This window comes from Lates calcarifer, linkage group LG4 (genome assembly GCF_001640805.2).
Source record: "Lates calcarifer isolate ASB-BC8 linkage group LG4, TLL_Latcal_v3, whole genome shotgun sequence".
In the NCBI taxonomy this organism is placed as follows: Eukaryota; Metazoa; Chordata; class Actinopteri; family Centropomidae; genus Lates; species Lates calcarifer.
In genome coordinates, this window is record NC_066836.1 from 22,554,169 (window position 1) to 22,575,562 (window position 21,394).

General features: G+C 39.8%; 1 pseudogene; it reads right to left on the bottom strand.

The window, feature by feature from the left end:
* Positions 1–1,084: 1,084 nt before the first annotated feature.
* On the bottom strand, positions 1,085–14,114 carry LOC108884481 (myosin-7-like; annotated as a pseudogene).
* Between the last annotated feature and the right edge of the window lie 7,280 nt (positions 14,115–21,394).

The following is a 21,394-nucleotide window of genomic DNA, read 5'->3' on the forward strand; positions in this document are numbered from 1 at the left end:
AAGACAGGACTCCCTGAATTTCACATAAAGGGAGCCTAGGGCCTCCCTCTCCTCCCTCTGCCTGTCAAATCATTATTTAGTCTCCAGCAGCAGCAGTGACTGAGATATTGCACCAGCACCAAGGTAAAGCTCTACACAGAGAGGTAAGAATAGCACAGTTAACTGAGGGTAAAAAACAAAAAAATAAAATTTCTCATCATGCATCTGTACCACTGCAAACTATTTTAAGTGATACCATTAAAAAGAACTTAACTTAGATTTGTATTGCTGATGGTCTTAGAACATTTTTTTCCTGAAAAAAAATATAAAGGCGCTTCATGTAATTAATTACCATATATGTATATGTACCATAAAATGCAAGGAAAGACACTGCAGTGTAATTAATTAGTTTGTTTGCTTTGGGTTTTTTTTCTTTCAACATATGAAATAGATACTTGATCACTGATTCTCTGTAATCTTCCCTAGACCTTTCGAGGACCGGGCAGACTTGAATAGGGATTCATTGCAGCTAAAAGTGATTATGCATGGTATTATGGTAGGCCTGAGTATGAGCACTGTTTTTTGTTGACCTTGAGGCCCAGGCTCTTTGGCTTTCTGTACCCCTATTTTAAGAACAAGAGATTTGTTTTATCTTTCTCTCTGTATTACCTCACCATGACTTTCTACTTTTTAGGCCATCTGAGACCACACTTCATGGGTCGCCTGAGTTTTCCTCTTTTAGGCCTAACTCTGCTCATGTTGCTTTGTCATCCTCCCAATGATGCCTGGCTTACATCATAACATAGCTCAAAACATTTTAAACAATCTCACTCCACTTATCTTTATGGAATAGCTGTTTAATTTACATAAACTGATAGCAGCATTTTTATCTTTCATTTACTTTTGTTTTAATACCATATATACTATACATACATATATAGGTAGATGTATATCTTACATATTGTAATATTTATAGTTTAAAATACACAATACTGTAACTTCTTGTGATACTGACCAGTCAATGCCAAAGTTACATTAAAAACAATATTTCCTGTACAATGTCCCATGAACTTACTAACTCTCAAAAAAAGGAAGAATACAATGATTTGCAACAGCTTGATGAGATTTTATTAAGCACTACAGGTCGTGAATAGTGATGGTTGAGGGGATCTACATTTTACATATGAAGAAAAATTATTTCTGCAGGCTCCAAAGCTTCACTCCTCATCAAACCCTTTCTGTAGCAGGCAGGAAAGTTGGGAAGAAAGAAAAAGAGAACCAGCTGTTAGGTCATCAGATTAGTATTGCTTTAGTACCACAAAGCAATATATTCAAACAAACTAAAATAGACTGAAACACTGCACTTGGCTTAACAAAATTTGAGCTAATAATTAATTAGCAGAGCAATTAAATGTAGCCAACAGAGGGCAGCATGTGTCAGGATCAGATGCATGCTTCAAACCTTGGAGCCAACATCGCGGCTCTTGGCGCGCATCTTGTTGACCTGAGACTCAGCGATGTCGGCTCGCTCCTCAGCCTCATCCAGCTCATGCTGCAGTTTGCGGAACTTTCCAAGATGAACATTAGCCTGTTCCTCCTGTGTAAGTTAAATAAAAAAGAAAAACAATTATTGAATTAGTTAGATTAAACAAATTTTTGACTGACAGGGGAAGAAGTCACACAAGGACAACACTTCACACATTTCCAGACTCACAGCTTCCTCAGCACTTCTCTTGTACGCTTTCACTTTCAGCTGCAGCTTGTCCTACCAGATCTTGGAGTCGGGCAATATTCTTGCGGTCCTCCTCAGTCTGTGTAAATAAGAGACAAGGTTACAAACATTGTTTCTTCAAAAAGGAATTCTAACCATACATGCAGATTAATGAAAGTAAATACTTGCTACAAACCTGATAGGTAAGTTCCTTGATGCGGCGCTCATATTTACGGACACCCTTCACAGCTTCACTACTTTTTTTCTGTTCCATTTCAACCTCATTTTCCAGCTCCCTCACCTGATCAGGGACAAGATTTTGCAGGTATCTCACCTAATAACTCATAATAACTCAACTCATTGCTGACTAAAAATATGTCTTAATATAACAGAAACACTCACCCTGGCCTCGAGTTTCTGTATCTGCTTCTTGCCTCCCTTCATAGCGATCTGTTCAGCTTCATCCAGACGGTGCTGCAGATCTTTGATGGTCTGTTCCATGTTCTTCTTCATACGCTCCAGGTGAGCACTGGTGTCCTGCTCTTTCTTCAGCTCCTCTGCCATCATGGCAGCATCAGTAATGGCCTTCTTGGCCTTTTCCTCAGCATTTCTGCATTCTTGTACTGCCTCCTCCACTTCAGTTTGAAGCTGGACTGTATCAGCTTCCAGTTTCTTCTTGTGATTTATCAGGCTGGTATTCTTATAAAGTTGAGTCAGTTACGTTATACAGTGTACCACAGAGCAACATTTTAAATTTAAAAAAAATAATAATAAGTTTTTCCCATACCTGTGAGTGCAGTAGCTGCACTCTCTCACTAACATCCAGCAGCTCTTGCTCAGCAAGTTTGCGACTTCTCTCAGTTTGCTCCAGAGCAGACCTGAGCTCCTCCACTTCAGCTTGAAGCAGGTTGTTGCGTCTCTCAACAATGGCAATGTTTTCCCTCATATCATCATTGGCTCGCAGAGAGTCATCAAGCTGGAGCTGAAGATCCTGGAAAATTTTCAATGCCTCCAGTTGAAAGATACCATAGTAATGATGGCAGCAAAAATGAAAGGTTAAGTCCTGTTTTTTTTTTTACCTTCAGATGAGCATGAACAGCCTTAAGTTGTTTCTGGGCCTCAGCTGCCTGCCTGTTGGCCTGGCTAAGCTGGATCTCCATCTCATTGAGGTCTCCCTCCATCTTCTTTTTCAAACGTAGGGCCTCATTCCTACTGCGAGTCTCAGCCTCAAGAGAGCTCTGAAGGGTGTCAATGGTCCTCTGCAGGTTCCTCTTGCTCTGTTCCATCTCTTCATCTTTTTCAGCTAGTTTACGCTCCATGTCCGCCTTTACCTGGTTGAACTCAAGCTGAGCTCTCAGAATCTTGCCTTCCTCATGCTCAAGGGAAGCCTAAAATTAACATCAGGAGTTTGGCAAATGATTTGTTTACAAACTATTCTCCAAATTACAGCTTCATTTTGAAACACCAGGCACTTCATTAGGAACACCCATACACCTGCTTATTCATGCATTTATCCCATCAGCCAATCATGTGGCAACAGTGCAATGCATAAAATCCTGTAGATACAGGTCAGAGACTTCAGTTAACATACAAATCAAACATTAGAATGGGCAAAAATGTGATCTCAGTAACTTTGACTTAGGACTTTGATTGTTGGTGTCAGATGGGCTGCTTTGAGTATTTCTGATACTGTTGATCTTCTGGCTGGAGCTGACAGAAAGGCTACATTAACTCAGATAACTACTCTTTACAAATGTGGTGAGCTGAAAAGCGTCTGACGATGCATAATGTGTCGAACCCTAAGGCTGCGGTGGGCACAGGCTCACCAAAACCTGACCGCTGAAGAATAAAAAATGTAGTTTGGTGTAATGAATCTCAGTTCCTGTTGAGGCATGCAGATGGTATAGATCAACAGTCCAGGTTGGTGGTGGTGGTGTGGGGAATATTTTCTTGGTGTACTTTAAGCCTCTCAACACAATCAATAATTGTTTGAATACCACAGCCTATCTGGGTATTGTTGCTGACTATGTGCATCACTTTATGGCCACAATTTTCTTCTAATCTCTACTTCCATGATAATGCACAATGTCACATTTGTCTCAAAGTGGTTTCATGAACATAACAATGAGTTCGGTGTACTTTGGGGCGGCTGTGGCTCAGGAGGTACCACCAGTTGGAAGGTCGGTGGTTCGATTCCTGGCTCCTCCAGTCCGCATGCCGAAGTATCCTTGGGCAAGATACTCCCCAAGTTGCCTCCGATGTTTGTCATCGGTGTGCGAATGTGTGTGTCTGTGCTAGAAAGCACTATTGTATAGAGGTGCTGTATGAATGTGTGTGTGAATGGGGTGAATGTGATCTGTAGTGTGAAGCGCTTTGAGTGGTCGAAAAGACTAGAAAAGTGCTATATAAGTACAGTCCATTTACTTCAGTCACAAGATCTGAATCAAATCAAACACTTCACAGATGTGGTAGAATGGGAAATCTACAGCTGACAATCTGCAGAAATTATGTGATGCAATCATATCAACAAATAACTGAGGCTGTTTTCAGACCAAAGGGAGATGCTACACTGTGTTAAGGTGGTGTTCTAATAAAGTGGTCAGTGAACATGTGAGAAACCAACTATGGATTTGAGGTTTTGGTCTTACTTCTGCTTCCTCAAGGGCAGAGTGAATTTCACTCTTTTCCTGCTCCAGTTGCTTACGAACCTTCTCCAACTCATGAACAGTTTTTGCTCCCTCACCAAGTTGCTCACTGAGGTCAGAAATTTCCTCTGTGTTTGAAAATGAGAGGAAAAAAGTTGTTTTTAAGAGACTTTTTTGGCACCTGCACCGTGTGTGGATTGGCTACAAAGACACTCTGACTAATATATTACCCTGAAGATTCTTGTTCTCCCTCTTCAGGGTCTCCAGATGGTCTAGAGATTCTTCATAGGAGTTTTTCAATTTGAAGAGTTCAGTGCTCAGAGACCTGGCTTCCTTCTGGGAGCTCTCCAACTCACACTGACACTCCTCATATTTCTGCTTCCACTCAGAGAGGACCTAGATATTGAGATACAAGTTATATGATTTCAAGTTTATATGATTATATGATTCTACAGTTATGCAAATGTGAATTACTTGAGGAGAAAAAGTCTTGGTTATCACTAGGATGTGTAGCCAAATGATGCTCAGGAAGTAGTTAGCGTCTCAATGTAATTGACATTCCAAATCTATCGTTCCTAGAGGAGCACATCATTGTGTATAAAACTGGATTTTATTCATTTCTGTTTAAGTTTTTTTAATGATAAAAAAATACTCATACTTTGTCAAAGTTTCTTTGCTTCTTGTCCAGAGCAGCAGCAGCAGCATTAGACCTCTCCACATCCACCATGAGATCTTCAATCTCATTCTGCAGTCTGTGTTTGGTCTTCTCCAGAGAGGAACATTTAGCATTCACTGCTTCAACAGCCTCCTCAGCCTCCTGCAGACGCTGAGCCAACTTCTTTCTGTAAATGAAAAACAACTGTTACCTTGGGTGAGAGATTTTTTCTATATATTTTTAGATGACTCTTCTGGACTCACTTGGCCTCCTCCAGTTCCTCTGTCCTCTGGATAGCATCAGTTTCATACTTAGTTCTCCACTGAGCCACCTCAGAGTTTGCCTTGGACATGCTGCGCTGCAGTTCAGCCTTGGCCTCCTGCTCCTCCTCATACTGCTCCCTGAGCAGGTCACAGTCATGACGGGCAGACTGCACAGCATGGGCTAATGCATTCTTGGCCTAAATCAATATAGATAATGTGGATATTTGTCTTTGACATGTAACTATTTTTGAGATCTAAAGATTAACATTCACACATTTTCTATCTTCATACCTTTACTTCCTCCTCAAGTTGCCTTTTCAGATCTTCAAGCTGTTGATTGTAGGAATTCTTTCCTCTAGTCAGCTGGGAAATAAGAGATTCCTTCTCCTCCATCTGTCTTGATAGCTCATCTAGAAAGGCAAATGTTTCAGTATGGTATTATTCCATACTAAAAGTTTGTTATTCCAGGTGAAAGTAATACTAACCATTCTCAGCTTGAAGCTTAGCTCTCTGGGTGGTGAAGTCGTTAAGGGATCTCTGATATTCATCACACTTGTTTCTGTATTCATTCATTTGATCCTCCAGTGTTCTGCAGGTCTTCTCCAAGTTAATCTTGAAAATAAAGATACTATAGTTCACAGGCACTGTGCAATGGGGCAATATTTATGTTAAGTGACCTAAAAAATGCCTAGTTCTCTAGACATTTACTATTATTATTTAACATTTACAAATTCAGCTTAGAGATGTAAAAGATGTTTAAGTATATTTTAAGTCATCTTAGTTAATTGCAAAGTGGAACAGCAACTGAACAGGAGGCAACCTCTCACTTCCTCACCACTGCCATCCTAATTTCCCTAGAGATTAATATTCCCTCACAGTGATTTCATGTCATTCAAACAAGAACAAACACCAGGTTGCCAGTTTGTTATACAAGTGTATCTTCAGGCACACATACCTTAGTCTTAACTACTTGTTCCATACTGGAGACCACATCATCCAGCTCAAGTCTGAGCTCACTCTTCTCCTTCTCCAGTTTCTGCTTGACTCTCTGCAGGTTATCAATCTGCTCTCCCAGGTCAGCAACACTGTCAGCTTGTTTCTTCCTGAGTGTGGCAGCAGTGGCTTCATGCTGCAGAGTGGCCTCTTCAAGGTCTCTGCGGAGTTTCTGGAACTCAGCCTCCCTCTTCTTGTTCATCTCAATCTGGGCAGTTGTTGCTCCACCAGCCTCCTCCAGCCTCTCACTGATCTCCTCCAGCTCTCTGGACAAGTCTGCTCTCTGCTTCTCAACCTTGGCTCTGGCAGCTCGCTCTGCTTCAAGCTCTTCCTCCAGTTCCTCTACACGAGCCTAATATCAGCGCAACATGTTTAAATGTAGCAATATTTGGCAAAACTGGTAATAATTGAGACCCAGTGGGGCACAGCTTTTTTTTTTTTTTACCTGCAGCTCTTTCAACTTCTTCTGGAGTTGAGTAATTATGGCCTGTTCATCTTCAATTTTGCCGTTCAGCTGACTGATTTCAAAGTCTTTCCTGCAGAGTTTTGTTAAGTCATTGTTAGTTTATTAAAACATGTGATGCTGGAAAACCAATGTAAAAATGAATTTGTACTTTTTCAGGCGCTCCTCCAGCTGCTGCTTGTCATTTTCTAGATCCATTACAGTCTCCTGGGTCAGCTTTAAGTCTCCCTCCAGCTTTCTCTTAGCTCTCTCAAGGTCCATTCGAACTTTCTTCTCTTGCTCAAGAGACCCTTCAAGCTTAATACAACATAATTACAACATCAGTTAACTGCCTATTAAAACTTAAACCTTATTTAAACTTACTATATCATAGTAAGAATGATGATATAGTATGATATGGATTCTTACATCATCCACTTGCTGCTCCAGCTTTGCTTTGGCCTTGGTCAGAGTGTTGACTTTGTCTTCTTCACTCTGCAGGTCATCCAGTGTTTGCTGGTGAGCTTCCTGTAAGGCTTTCTTTTCCTTGGTCAGCTTGGCAATAATTTCCTCCAAAGCAGCCATCTCCTCAGTCAGGTTCTTTACCTGTGATCAGGTATTATTAGATGTCTTATTAAATTGTCTCATTGTTAAACTGTGTTGTAACAAATGGTTAGATTTGTTGCAATACCTTGTTTTCAGTGGCATGCTTCTCTTTCTCCACTTTTGCTAGAGTTAACTCTAAGTCATCTATGTCTTTCTTTAACTCAGAGCACTCATCCTCCAGCTTCCTCTTCTTAGCAGTCAGTTCAGCGTTCATCTCCTCCTCATCCTCCAGTCTTTCTGTCAGCTCTTTGGCTTTTGCCTCCAGTTGGATTTTGTTTTTGATCAGCCCCTCACACCTTTCTTCAGCATCACAGAGATTATCTTGCTCCTATCAAACATTTTATCTCATTAGCACATACTGTATTGACATGCTCTAAGGAAAATGCCATTATGGTGCCATTCTTACTGCTTGAACTTGGAGCTGCAGGTCATTCTTCTCTTGCAGCAGTGAGACCATTTTTTCCTCCAGTTCCTTCCTACGAGCTTCAGACTTTGCATAAGCCTCTTTCAGCTTCAGGAATTCTTCCTTCATGTTGGCCATCTCCTTTTCTGCCTCAGCAGATCTCAACAGAGGTTTGATCTTGAAAAACAGCTTCATCCAAGGCCAATTCTTGACCCCCATGAAGGAGCGGACATTCCACTGAATCACTAATAAAGCATCTCTAGAGGATTTTTAAAATAAAATAGAAGACTTTAGGTCAATACATAAATTACACACCATTAACTGTTGAATCTTAAATCACCAATATCAGCTCGATACCTGCGTTCCACCATCTTCTGATACTCAATACGAGACAAAAGACCACGGGATCTGGCTTGAATAGCAGTGATGATTTTTGAGAGACGCTCGTCTCTCATCTCCTCAAGCAAACCCAGCAATCCAGCCTTAAAGAATACCTAAAAAATAGCAATATTTTAGTTTTTATCATCTTCCTCATCTACTGGAACCACGTATCCCTTCTGGTCACTTTTCCCAATATCTCAACAACTTCAGATGATACCTTGGTATGTCCAAACTTATATTGATTGTGATCTATATCCAGAGATGCAAGAAGTTTCTCAGCTCCCTTCCTGCTGTCAATGAACTGACCCTCAGGGATGGCAGCAGGATTCAAGATGCGATATCTGGAAAACCAAAGAGACTTACACTTGCATTTTATTTTGGAATTATACAGTAAAAATTACATATAAGATAATACCTCTGTTTGAAATCTCCATAGAGGATCCTGTTGGGGAAGCCTTTACGGCAGATCCGGATACCTTCCAGGACACCATTACAACGCAGCTGGTGCATCACCAGAGGATTCTCCATGGCCCCAGGAGTCTTGGTCTCATTGGGGATGATGCAGCGTACAAAGTGAGGGTGAGTAGACCTCAAGTTGGTCATCAGCTTGTTCAGGTTCTCCTTTAATATGGCATAACATACATTTACACATACTGGTGTACTTTCATGTACAAATTACTATATCCTTGGATGAGGTCATATACAGTACCCTATGAAGAGCAGACACAGTCTGAAATGATGATCCCTTCTTTTTCTTCTCTTTTTTGCCTTCAGTGCCTTCAGTCATAACTGTTCAGAGAAATTGTGTAACTTAAAAGCTATACTAAAAACTACTGGAATCTTCAAACAAGAAATTCACATTGTAGTACCTGAATCAGCTCCTGCATAATTTGCAAAGAGTATAGCCAACAGCTTGAGAGTAGACTTCTGGTACAGGGCAACAACAGTCTCATTCAGAGGATCCTTGTTCTTCACCAGCCAGTTGTTGATATTATAATCAACAGTTCCAGCATAGTGCATTAGGGCAAAATGAGCCTCTGGTTTTCCTTTGACAACTCTGGGCTTCTGGAAGTTGGCAGATTTCCCAAGATGGTTGTCATAGAGCTTAGCTTTAAAGGTGGTATCAGTGGCTTTGGGGAACATGCACTCCTCTTCAAGGATGGACATGATACCCATGGGCTGAGAAGACAAAATATGGGTGGTTAGAGAAAAGACCATATTTTTGTTTATTTTTCTTAATTGTCAAATCATTTAATTGCCCAGTCTCATACCTTTTCAATGAGGTCAATACAGGCCTGCAAATCCATACCAAAATCTATGAAAGTCCATTCAATGCCTTCTTTCTTGTACTCTTCCTGCTCCAGCACAAACATGTGATGGTTGAAAAACTGTTGCAGTTTTTCATTGGTGAAGTTGATGCACAGCTGCTCAAAGGTGTTGAACTGTAATGAAATAGTATGACCAGGCTTGATCGTTTTGTCTTAAAACAAAGTGTACACACAAGGTGTTGAACTAGAAAGAAAGAAAACTGACCAATTAATTTATTATCTTTCCATTTATATATTGTTTAAATAAGGTCTGATTTGTTGTAGATTACTTACATCAAAAATCTCAAATCCAGCAATGTCTAGCACACCAATGAAATACTGGCGAGGTTGCCTTGTCTCCAGTGACTGGTTGATTCTCATTACCATCCACAGGAACATCCTTTCATAAACAGCTTTGGATAAAGCCCCAACAGCATAGTTCACCTGTAGAGCAGGCAGTATATTTAACCCCATTCAAAGAATGAAACTTACTTTTACTTATTTCCTTTTTGTCCATTTTTTAAGTCATCTATTGGGCCTCTGCAAAGGTAGCCATATAGACGTGACCCGTTTCTTTATTAGGCATACAGCATTCCGCCTGTGGATAACAAGGTTTAAAAACAAATTCCCTTATTTCTTACCTGGGCAACATTTTGTCCCTTGGTGACCCACTCATTTCCTACTTTGACTCTTGGGTGACAGAGACCTTTGATGAGGTCAGCAGAATTCAGGCCCATCAGATAAGCTGCTTTGTCAGCATCTGGAGGAGGAAAGGGAATACTGTGAAACTCCCTGAGCTGGTTCTGAGTCAACCTGACAAGCAGAGCCTGTCATACCCTCTGTGCCAACAGCCTCTGCCTGCTCCTCTCGTGGCTTCTGCTTGAACTTCATGTTGCCATAATGCATGATAGCACCGGTCAGCTTGTAAACAGAGTTCTTTTCCTCTTGAGTAAAGCCCAACACATCAAAGGCATTCTGTGGAAGAGCACACAATAACTACTCAAAATCTAATAATAATAAAACAGATTCAGATCATAAAAAAATCTAAAGCTATAATAACTATCTTAATAGCAGTCAGATTAACTCATTTAGTCACTGTGATTAAATATGAGTCGAGGGTAAAATTTTAAAAGATGAATGAGTGAGAGCCTGACATCTGTTGCCATCAGTTCCTCTGCATCATCAATGGAGGCCACTTGGGTCTCCCCCTGAGAGATGAAGGCATAGTCATAGGGATTATTTGTGATCAACAGCATCTCTGGAGGACACAGAGAGAGGGAGAGCAAAGGTCAGACAGATGGACACACTGCAATACAAAGCCAATGACATTATGTTTCCTTTTTACTTTTTTGCCTATAAACATGGCCCTGTACTAACCCAGGATTTCAGGCTTCTTGTTGGACAGAATCTGGTAGAAAATGTGGTAGTCTCTCTCAGCCCTGAGCTGGAAGATCACACGAGACTTTTCCAGCAGGTCTGACAATTGACAAATAAATGAGACAAGATACTGACACAAGTTATATCAACTACATTACAAAATGTAGATCATATTTATATTATTAGAGTAAGTATGTTCTTACAGGTTTCGATATCAGCAGAGGCTAACTTTCCCCTGGCATCAAAATGAATTCGGATGAATTTACCCTGAAAAGATAACATTTGCATTCATAAAGATACCTTGATATCTGCTGCTGCTACTGATTGAACTGAATACACAATTTGTGAAACTAATAAGGTACTATAAGGGGTACAGTATAGACCTTCTCTATATGAAAAGTGCCTTGAGATAACTTATGTTGTGATTTGGCACTATATAGATAAAAATGAATTGAATTAAACTGAATTGAATTGAGCCGAATATTCACATTACAATCACACAACATTATATACTCACAAATCTAGAGGAGTTATCATTCCTGATGGTCTTGGCATTACCAAAGGCCTCCAGAGCAGGGTTAGCCTGGATGATTTGATCCTCCAGGGTTCCCTATCATGAGGGAAAATTGTGTATGTTCAATCTGATGTCATCAAGTGATATTTTTCCTTTTTTTGAAAGATGAAGATATCGCAGCTAGCCCATTTTAGTTAGAGAGTTGGTGGTGGCACTCATCTTTTTGTTGTACCTGATTTATCTGTAGTTTTAGTCAGTTAAGGCTCCTCAAAACCTCATCAACAAATTACACATTTGACAGAGCTAATTATTTACCTTGTCTTTGGCATTGGGGTCTTTCTTAATGCCTCCAGCTGCAATGCTTGCAAAATACTGGATGACTCGCTTTGTGTTGACAGTCTTTCCTGCACCAGATTCTCCACTATGACCAAAAAAAATCAGAATCAATATTTAGTGGCATAATTTAGGATAATATTTAATGTCAAAGCATACAGTGTCATGGATGCTTTTAAGTATATGATAGTACTTACGTGATTAGAATTGACTGGTTTTCACGGTCTACAACAAAAAAATTGCAGACAACAATTTTGTCAGTATCAAGTTTCAGAATATTTATATGCAATAAAATTTACCCCAAAAAAGTCTCTGTCATATCAGTCTGTACCTGCCAGCATGTACTGGTAGGCATTGTCAGAGATGGAGAAGATATGAGGAGGAGCTTCACTCCTCTTCTTTCCTCTGTAGGCAACAACCACTTCTTGGTTGTAGACTGGCAGCCACTTGTAGGGGTTGACAGTCACACAAAACAGCCCAGAGTAGGTCTGAGAAACACAGTTATATCAACAACATTACCATTTTGGCATGAGCTCTTTGCCATTTATTATTTTAAACTTATGCTTTGATTCTCTTCATCTTATATATATATACATATATCATCTTACATCTTATACATATACATATATATATATTATTGGCTTGATCTACTCACATAGATCATCCATGCTGCATAACGTTCTTTGAGGTTAAACAGCACAGCTGGTTCATGGAGGAAGGTCAGCATTGCCATGTCCTCGATCTTGTCAAACTTTGGAGGGTTCTGCTGCAGTATCTGAGAGTCTTTGACAGTCACAGTCTAAGGAAAATGAATTCAGTTTTCTGATTAATATGTAATGTTCACAAATTTTTGCATAGTAATTTTGTTTTTATGAGTTAGTTAGCAAACATTCAGGCAACATTATTATCATCACCATTGTCAGTGTAGCATTACAAAGCATCCCACATATTGTTATTGCCAGATGGCAGCAATGCCTTATTTCATCACTCAGCTCAGTGCAGTGACTGGAGACACTTTAACTGCAGCAGCATTCCCATTTGAACTTGTATTCACACTCACTTAAGAATAGATGATTTAAATCACTCACAGATTTACACTTAGATTAACATTTGCTCCCAGACAAGGACACTCACACATAGACTCACACTCTTTCTCCTGCTGCTCTAACTGACCCCCGTAACTGGAGTGACCCTATTAATCAAAAACTAAAAGGATTTAATTATTTTTGTGGCACAAGTTGCTTTCAAGTGCACTAAAGAATCAAGTGGAACAGTCTCTGGATTTTTGGTATGCTGGGTAAGTTAAGGCAGCAATCACATTTATTTGATTTATAATAATTACCTTTTTGTTGTGAATTAATTCACACAAATAGTTGGGAGAATTACACTTACACTTACACTATACTTACACTTATGTTATATTGACATGTTATGGTTAGACTTTTATCACTGCAACAATGAAAAAGCACATGATAAAAAAATAAATGTTTCAATGGTAAAATGTAGCCACTGACCTTCCCACTCTGTGTCTCTACAGTGACCTTGTCTCCATCTCGGCTGGTGATGGTTGCCTTCACAAACTCTTCCACTGGATCCGGGACAAAGCATTCCTTCTTTATGTCGAAGGGACGTGTGGAGGCCTCCATACGCTCCCTATCTGACTTCCTCAGGTATGGGGCAGCTGCCCCAAACACGGCCATCTCTGCATCCCCCATGGTTGCACTAATACAGTTAGCAGAGATGATTAAGGCTTTAACCTGTCTGTATCTGACACCTCATCATCACAACTGTATCATGATACTGTTCAACTATTGGTTTCAATGAATATCTATTTTTTTTTCTCTTTATTCCACTCTTTCTTCTGCATTTAGATTTTAACTATTTAAACTATTTTTGTCTAAAGGATTTGTCTATAAGGATCCAACGGATCTCATATGTACTGATGAACTACAGTAGGACATAACCGTATTATATCAGTCTCTAGCTCTATAATATGAATTCCAAAGACAACATTAGGAGAATAGAATTTACCTGTGTGCACAGGCTTCAGAGAATAAATCAGTGATCCACCTGCATTGGGCCGAGAGAGGTACAAGTAAAATATGCAGAGATAGTAAAATGTCTAAATTAGCTGACTCACTTCAACATCAGTGGGAATAAGGTCTCTTATTTCAGGATAATTTGCTTAATCTGGTTAGGACAAATGTCAAAGAATACCTCACAGAGGCCCTCTAATGAAATCTGTCATACACATGTTAAGCATTTGTGTCACTCCTGTGTTTCAAATTAAAAAAAAAGTCCATTCCCATCATCTCCTCTTTGTTAAATGAGATTAACTGATTAACTATTTTATATTATAAATTATAATACTTTAGCTTAGGCTATATGAAAAAAAACGGCATCTATGAATACAAAACAAAACTAGTTGTGCAGACTTACAGAGGCCAGGTGAAGAAGAGGCAGCCACTAGACCTGCAGTGTAGGCAGGGATCAAATATATAACCCCAGATAACCCTGCCTTACAAGGCCAAGGGCACCACCCTGACCTGCTCACTAATACACACACAGAAGTACACACATCAACAGGTACACCACTTCCACACATACCACTAAGACCTCTCTCTCTCTCTCTCTCTCTCCCACACACACACACACACACACACACACACACACACACATACTGTGGTAATCATCTTCACTTTCATCACTTATGACAGGGCTCTCTATGGCTCTCATGATGTCTGGCTGCCCTCTCTGCTTGTTTGTCTCTACCGCTCACGTCCAAATAATGTGATTTTTTGGGAGGAGTGCCAGGAACTTTCTCCAGCATAACTCATCCGTGACTCACACAAGCATAAACTGCTCTATCACTAATTCTACCACACCTTTTTCTGTCATCTGGTGTGCTAAATTAGTTTTCCAAGTGAAGACTGGTCATGGAGACAAACCAGATTCCATTTATTGACTGTCAAGAACATAGAGTGGTTTGGTATAGAAAAAAAGGTGGTTGTATTTTTTATTGCTACCTAGGTCAAACTTAAATTACCTGCACATATAATTTATTTTAAACTAACATTCATTTTCATGCACAGCCTGAAACAACAGGTTAGAGTAGGGAACTAGGAGAAACTGGAGTCATTTTCTATTACAGTATAAAGTAAGTGTTACAGTTTTTTACAAATGTTTTAACACTTCTCAATACCATGTCTACTTTTTCAAAATGCTTCATACAATGTGCCTTCAAATACACATCATGTCAGTTAACCTTTGGTGCAAAATGCATTACAACCACCAAAACACTTCATAATTCACTTCTAAAGTGACTCGTGCTGCCCTAACAATGACAAATGCTGTCACCCAGCAATACTACTGGAGCACTCAATGTTCTGTGAGCTAAAAACCACTAACAACTTTAAGCATTGTAAAGTGTGCCTCTATCTTCCACTTTGGCACAAACTGTTAAAAGGACAGGGACACTCCATGCCAAACCACTAAGAGGTCCCTATATGCTACATTTCTGTCAAAATGCAACATATTTCAGTCTAAAGTTAACTGCTTTAAACAGAGTATCTTAATGTCTGTAAAATTACCTGTAGTTGTAGAGCATTTTGCTGGTGGTGCACACTGACTGAGAGAAGTATTCATGAATTGTGGAAGAAGTGGCAATTGAATGCATCATGTGTTTTGCAACAGTGGATATTGTTTTGAGACAAGTGTTAAAACAACTGTCAAAAACTAAAATTATTAATAAATACAACAATATTGAGTCAGAACACCTTTTTTTAATACTTAAACTCTCTTGAGGACATCTGTATTATCTCAGTGGGCCAAAAACAGATAAGTAGTGATTCAACACCACAATTCACAGACCACTAGGCTCCTTGTTTACACAGGAGACTGACACTGCAACCCTGGGTAGAAATCTCACGAGGCCACCTGAATAGTAGCATGTAAAGAAAGATCTTTTTTGTTTGTTTGCCACTTTGATCTGCATCACAGCAGCAGCTGTTCTCAACTGTCAGTCTATCTCAACATCTCATTTATCCTGATTTTGTTCACCAAGATACTCAAACACCCCCTGTGGGCCAGCTAACTTACATGTGGTTCTGACATAGAAAGCTGGAGGTGGTGATTGGTAGGAACAGCCCACCTGATCCAAATCTGAATGGGGAAATCCCATTAGACATTTGTCCTGCATGGTCAGGGACTATCCATAACAAACATGGCAAGATGAGGTGATTGATCAGTTTATCTGGTAATAACATTTCAGGCCTTAGTTTGCTGATTAACACACATCTTACCTGTGTTGTCTGTCCCTCCTGTCATTGCAGTATATGCCACTTTGGAACTTTGATCTTGCTGCTTTCAGTCTCACCCTACCATTAGGATGTCTGGCTCCCATGGTCTAACAACTCCCAATGAACCTCCAGCAATTTCATTCAACATCCCAGATGAACATCTCCAATAATCTGATGAAGCCAGGTGATCAGCCTTTTAGTAGAAAAGGGTCTGAACCCAGCTCCAGCCCAAGGCTGTAAGCATACAAAGTCATACAAAGTCATCTCCAATTCTTTATAAACCTGCCAAATGCAAAAGGTCCACTTCCAATCATTCATTCAATCAGTTAGTGCATTACCAGCAGTCCATCAGCTCACAAACATCATGTTCAACATGGATACATAACTCAGAGCACTGGAAAATCTGTCATCCTCTCACATTTTTTCTGTGGCTTGTCAAAACAGCCCCATGGAACTTTAACGCTCTCAGCTTCCTTGACCAGGCAAAATATCATATTGTCTGTAAAACATAACCATCTTCAAATCTGCTGATCCCAGATATTGAAGGATTTATCATTAGGATTTATGGTGGCATTTTGAGTCAGTCACAATGCTATCTGCTCCTTTTATCCTGAACACCAAGAACTGACCACTTACAAAGCAAATAATTGTTCATCATTACCTGTTTGAATTGTGGCCTTTGAGGACAAGCTCTAATGTAAGTTCACTCAGGAAGTCAACTGTGTTCATGTTATCTTTCCTGACTGAGCTGAATTCAGAGACCTTGCTACAAGGCAACAGTCCACTGTATCACCCTGCTGTTGAACCTGGTCTTTAATCTGTCCATTGCCTTCTCAAAAGGTCCCGGATATCTAGGAGGAGCTGAAGGATGTGTTGTGTTCAGTTGCACGTTTTATATGTAGTTTGATCATGGTTAGACTATACCAATGAGTAGAGCCATCATGTCAAGTCAAACTATATAGTGTATATTTCTATCTGAAGTGAATGGTTAAATTAATAATTAGTAATTCTTAACAAAAAGCATGACTTCAGACAGGATGCTGTAAGTTGGTATGCTTGGTATCAAACAGCTGCACCCATCACATGTCACTGGACATTTGCTGGTCTATTTAAAAGCCTTCACCTGTTTTAGTCATGCACTGTTTGTAAGCACTAGGGAGTGTCTTTATTAAATTCCCACAGGGGGTTATTTGCACTGCCCCATAGTTATAAAACAGTATTCAATGCTAGTATTATGTATTACTGTGGTACTTCATGTGAATATTTATCAATTTGTACAGTTGCTCATGCTGAAGTTGTTCAAATTAAACAAACGACTGCCTCTATTATGATCTTGGCAGAAACTAGATAGGAAGGTGCTGCATACTGTCACCAGGTGTTGATTGGCTTTCAGCTCACTCCTCCCTTAATGATAGCAGGGTTTAGTGCTTTGGTGATGCCTATAAATTAACACTTGTGTCAGACAGGCTGTAGGTTTACTGTATACACTGTAGACTAATCATGTGGTTGGCTTCCTGTCAACAACCATTACTGACACATAGTGACAGCTATATCATGACCTCCTGCATGCAAACGAATGTAGCCCCTTGGGCCAGTGAAGTACAGCTGACTCATATGGACAGACTACCTCACAGACATTGCTGGTTATGCTGTAAAACTGTTCTGTTTTTATTTGTGTATAAAGTACATTGATTATATTCAGTGTTTTGTTTTAACATTGAAACAGTTATGAATAAAAGTCATTAAATGTGCATGTGATAAAATTTGCAATTTGTGAGGCAATCATAAATTGCCAGAGGTACAACAAAGTCACTGTGCACTTGGAAGTCACAAGGCAGTTTATGTGCCTTGGCAAAAGGGTTTTAATGGACCATATTCATTTGTGTTCCCACCTGTTCAGACGATTCACTGTCAAAAGCATCCATCTCCAAAATCCTCTCCTAAAGTTAGTGGAAGAAGTATTCAGATCCTGTACATAAGTAAAACAAAATAACACAAACTAATCAATCAAGGGAGAAAAAAATGTTTTTGTTAATGGAATCTGGAAAAAAAAATCTCCATCTCATCCATTCGGGGTGGTGTGTGTGTCTTCCACAAGCTCGGGTCCTCTGCTAGAGGCCTGGGAGTTTGAGAGTTCTGTGCAGTATCTTAGCTGTTTCTAAGACTGCGCTCAGACTGACCTCAGATGTTGTACCTGGAATCTGCTGGAGCCACTCACTCAGTTTGGGGGTGTATATATATATATATATATATGTAGGCATCCCACATACACTGTTCCTACCTACATCTTACACCCTGCTGCTATGTGCTGAACTTGCACAGCCTGCACCTGGGGTCCTGTCTGGTGTGGTAGACCACAGCCTCTATTGATCCTGTACTAAGTGCCTGTTCTTGTGCTGCCATGATTAGTGCTTCTGTGCTGTCTTTCAACCCAGCCTTTTTCAACCACTGGTAGGATTTCTTGATATCAGCCATGATCTGTCAGTGATACATGCTGTGTAGGGGCTTGTCCCCCCGTGATGGTTTGTCCTCTTCCTCCTCATCATCACTGGGGTTCTGCTGCCTGGGGTAGCAGTTCATCCTCCTGATGTGCTCCTGGATCTTCGTTGTTTCATTGTGGATGACAGTGACAGTGACAGTGATGTCATTGCTGTAGATCCTGTTGACGTGGACCAGTGAGTGAATTGCTTACTCATTCCTGGCATACAGCTAGATGTCATCCATGTAGAGGAAATGACTGATGTTTGGTGCACTTTGGAACCAGTATCCATAGCCACTCTTTGTGATGATCTGGCTGAGGGGATTCAGGCCTATGCAGAATAGCAGTGGGGCATCACCTTGGTATGTGCCGCACTTGATGGTAACTTGTAAAACTGGCTCTATATATTGGCTCCCTCAGGAGCATCATCTTAAAAGGAAAAATTATAGCCAATTCACTAATTCAGTTTCATAAGGGATACCAACAATCAATTTGGAACCATGATTAATTATTTAATAACTACAACCAAAAATTACTCCAAAAATAGTAAAGTTGAAGGACTGGAAGTTCTACAGAGTAGAGGTTGGCAATATTCACTCCTGTGCAACAGTAGAATATTCAATACTTCAGTAGCATTTATTTAATAAATAATGTGACAGTGTAAAATCTAATATAATCTGTCAAGGTACAATATACAGGTGTGGGTGTCTACATGCGTATATGTCTGTCAGGACGGGATGGCAGATTGAAAATGTCTACTTTGTTTGGTTTTGGTTAAATGTGTTAGCTGGACCACGAATGTATCTCTGGGACCTTTGTTTTTCAGCACCATCTGACAATATTTCCTCATTAGACATGTTCCCAAAGTTATATATTGTTAAAGTATAAATCTGGGGATATTTCTAGTTAACCAGCCTCAATCATCTCAGTCTAAAATCATCACTGGAACCTCACTGCTATCTGAGCAAAGCTTACTGTAAATTACTGGTCTTAGAAGTGTGGCCATTCACCAACAACAGTAATCTTTAAGTATTGAAAACTGTTTGTTAGCTTTTACCACACAACATAGGCAATCAGTTCTTGAATGCAAAGATCATCATCACCACACATATTATGAAGCCAAAACATTTAACCCCAGTATATCAACCTCAACTTTTTGTTTCAATAACATCAAATGTCGAACAGTTTTACATGTGCAATGAATTACAATTACAGTCTGAAGCATGTTTTTGTTCATTTGTTTGTTGTTGTTGTTTTACAGCATGGTCTGGTAAATCTGTCTTCTCTGCACACACTTAAATCTCTTAAATCATAGATCTGATTGGTTCAAAGTAGATTTGTGATAAGGGAAATGAAGAGGTAATCTTATAGCAGCATTTTAAATCTTTGGGTTTTAGGAGAGTATCAAATCATTCAGGTCAAAAGTCAATTAATGCAATTTCTTACAAAATACACTGTGAGGTTGTACATGTAAAAGTCTGAACGTCCAATGGAACAATAGATAAATATTTCCTCTTTAAAACATCTGAGATTAGATGACATGGATTTGTAGAATCATGTCCTAATAATTTAAGAGAAATGAATCAAATGTGACCTATTGGGTAATGACACTTCACTGCTCCCAGAAAATAATAAATTGACATGAAAGAACATTGGCAAGCAGAAAGAAGGCAAATACAGCTACTTTGTCAGTGAACACTTCATGTGCTATGGATACATCATTCATCAAACACTGGGGGCATTTACAATATATTGAAACTTTTTTTTCAGTTACCACTACACTGAGAGTGAAATAAAGTAAGTCCCAGTCCACTCCTAGACAGTGAGAGCTCTATCCATAGAAAGCTGCACTCACCATTGTTCTCTCATCATTTTGGTATTAAGCATGCATGCAGTTTATTAATACTCTGAGTATGATGGATATTAATAAACCTTGTGTTTGATACCTTGTCTGACTCCACTGCCTTCCGCTGCATACCAGACCACACAGACTGTGTTTGAGCCTGTTTACTGGTCACACTATCAGTGGTACTTTAAGCCTTATAGCAGGCCAGGAGATAAAGGCACACTTAAACTAGAAATGAACTGGACCATGCACAGATATTGCCATAAGGAAAAACACAGACACAGAAGGTTTTATAATACTCTCATGTTTCTGAATATTTGGAAATTTCAGCGTGTAATGAAAATTGCATTTGTTAGTGAGTGTCCCCATGACCCAGTGGTTTTCTGTTTCATCATCATAGAGGTAAATCACTTTTCAAATATTGCTTGGGCTAATCACTTTTAATTGTATGGGATTCACTTTTTTTAACTTTTCAAGATGAAAAGTAAAATGGCTGGTATATCCCAAAAACATATGCCCACCAACTCTCTGTATACTGACACTTAGAACTGTCTTCTTTTAAACCAGCAGGCTTAACAGTCAGACTTTTTATTTATCTATTTTTTGTATGGACTCAGGGTCTCCAGCTTGTCTACCCATGCCCTTCCGTTTTAGTTCTCTGCTTTGCAAGAGGACAGGGCAGAGCAGATTAGGCAGGCAGCTGTTTGTGTTGTCAGTCAGTGTTTTATGGCGGATTAGAGGTGGGATCATACAGCTGGCAGTTCCTTTGGCTGCCTGGATGCCACACAGATAACAGGCCCTTTAATGGATCTAAACTGGGAGAAGCAACGTGGGGCAGGTTGACTTTGTGGTACTGCAACCTGAAGTAAGAAATATCACAAATGAAAATGAGTAAAGTGAAATTAGGAGCGAGAAACAAGACCTGAAAGATCTAATTTGCGCAGTGGACCTTATAACACATCAATACACCCCAGCCGCATAATGCCAAAAAAGAAAAGCTCTGATAAACCCACTGTACACTACCTGTTCAGCATCAAATAGCAAACAGACAACGCTAACATCTAGTTGGTGAAGAAAGCGACGTTTTGTCCCTTAAACAGTTGGTGGAGACCAGACTAGCGCTAGAAGAATAGTAGATACTGAACTTGGATTCATCATATGT